Source organism: Hirsutella rhossiliensis, assembly GCF_020360975.1.
Source record: "Hirsutella rhossiliensis strain HR02 chromosome Unknown scaffold00007, whole genome shotgun sequence".
NCBI lineage: Eukaryota > Fungi > Ascomycota > Sordariomycetes > Hypocreales > Ophiocordycipitaceae > Hirsutella > Hirsutella rhossiliensis.
In genome coordinates this window covers 615,119-617,612 of record NW_025408673.1, presented here as the reverse complement: position 1 = coordinate 617,612, position 2,494 = coordinate 615,119, and positions in this window count along the sequence as shown.

Genomic DNA, 2,494 nt, shown 5'->3' with positions numbered 1-2,494 from the left:
CTTCCTTTACTTCTTAAAGCAGGGATAAAAAGGCAGCCGGATAATCCTTTAAGAGAGGTGCCTTTTCCTTCGAGAGAGGTGCCTTTCCTACCCCCTTAGGGGTTGAGATAGGAAGACTAATAGAGAAAGCTACTTCTAGATCTTCTTCTTATTCTATAAGAGGAGGCGTAGGGAGGCAAGCGTATTCTAGCTCTACCGCTTTCCTATAGTCTCCTTCTTCGTTTAGATTATCTAATCTAATAGCTTCTTCTTCTTCGTCGAAGTCGGCGTTATCCTCTACTACTTTAACGTCGGTTTCTTCTTTTATTTCCTCGTCTAGGACCTCTTCTTAAGACTATTAGGAAGGGGGCATTTAGATCTTTTAAATTAGCTAACGTTATAAGAGTAAGAGCGGCTATTAATCCCTCTTTCCGTCGAAGAAGCTAGATTCGTCGAAAATTATATCCCTAGTCGAAATAACCTTCTATAGAAGAGGAATCTAGATCCGGAAGATATTCGTAGAATTATAACTAACGAGGTAACTAATAAAGGCTCTTAGATTAAGCTTTCTTTTCTTCTTCCTTTTTAGCTATATATCGGTAGTTATTGCGTATGCCTTATAGCCGTAGGCATAAAGGTAGGCTAGCGAGGCCCTCTTCTTCGTAAAGAGCTCGAGTAGGGATTTCTAGTCTATTCCTTAGGTAGTCCCTCTAAGGTCCTTATAGTCTCTTAGGCTCCTAGGGTCCCTTAGGGTCCGGTTCCGAAGGTAATAAGCGGTCTTAACGACTTCCCTTTAAAGGTCGTATAAAAGCTTTATAGTAAGTCTTATCGTACGGGCCCTTTCTATTATAGCACCCCCTAATCCTTCTGCCCCTCCGTTCTAGGCCTAGATATTTAGTGCTAACGGGAGGGGTAAAATGCCCCTTTTTCGAAGCTAATTTAAGATATCCTTCGTAAATAGCTCTCCGTTAGACCGTATCCTCTTTACCTCGTAGCTAAAGTAGGATTTTATTTAGTTAACGAAGTCCTAGAAGGTAGACTAGTTATACTTACTTAGGTAGGTCCGTAAGAAATAGGGGAAAACCATCCCTAAAAAAGCGTCTATAAAAAACATTACCCTAACGAAGCTTTCCTAGTCCCTAGAGACGTTGGTCTAGTTAACCTAAATTTCCTTATACGGCTAGTCCGGCCGTATTAGGGTCCGTCTAGAAATTCGTCTCTTAGTCTTCCCTTAGCTATAGTATTCGTATTCGACGGTCTTTAGGCCCCTTATTCGTACGCCCTATTATTGGCCTAGCTTATATAAAGCTAGGGGGCCTAGGTAACTAAGTCGTGCGTACTAAAGAATGCCGTCTCTTTAGGCTGCCGGTAGAGGGTCCTTTATAGTAGACCTATTCCTCTTAGTAGGGAAAGCTATCTTCTCGAGAGGTTCCTTCCTAAGGATAGGTCGGAATTCGAGAATAAATTAACCGAATTTTTCCTCGATAAGCCCGATAGTCTAATTCTTCTAGACTAGCCTCGTAGGCTTAGACGTCGTATCCTAGAAGATTCCTTCTCTCGAAGAAGGCGGAAGGAAATTAAGCTTGTTAAAAATCGAGGGTAAAAAGCTACCCTTTTTCTTCGAAGAATTCGTATAGATCTATTAGGTAATTTTATCGTAAAATTTACCCTTCCGTATCCCTCTATCTATACGGTTAATTCCCCGGCAATAAGATATTCCTTTCGTGCCTTCTTAAAGGACCGGAATTATAAGAGTATATTATAGATATCGAGGGAAGTACTAGAGATAAGGATAGCTGATTTTCGTAGGGGATAATTAGAGGGCTCTAACGGTTAGTCTTAGCCTTATTAATCCGTAGGGAAGACGAAGGCCGGATTTACTATACTAACGATTTTTCCTCGAATTTATAGCTCGAATAAGGGCAGCGGCGTTATTAGTTGCTATTTCTTAGTAACCCGAATCTCGTCTATCTTCTTCTATAACGAGGGGTCCTCCTTAAGAGACTATTATACTATTTCTTATAGCCTCTTTAAAGGGTTAATTCCTTTAGGTCGGTTTTCCTCGAAGACCTACTAGCAGTCTTCTAGCCGATAGGGCTTTTTATATGCTTAGTAGGTAGGTCGATTCCTCCTCGTACGTTGTCTCTTCGAGGAATCCTCGTCCCGGTCCGGAAGGTCTACTTAAAAACCCCCTCTTTTTGCCCCTTATTACTAATATTAACGAGGTTCGATTTCGACTAGTTCCCTAATTTTTCGACTAACGGATTAAAAGGTCTATTAGGGGACTAGTCGGGCCGGTCTAACTATCGGGACCGGGCCCGGAGCAGAAGGCGGAGCCGGGGCCGGGCCTAGGGCAGCCGTTAAAGACAGTGTTAATACTCTCGAGGGAGGAGGAGCCGAAGGAGTAACAGCCGCAATAGCAGCAGCGGGGGCCGCAGCACTAGGGGCTGCAGCAGCTATAGGTCGAGCCGTCTAGGTCGAGTGCTAGCCACGAAGGAATAAGACTACTTGCTAT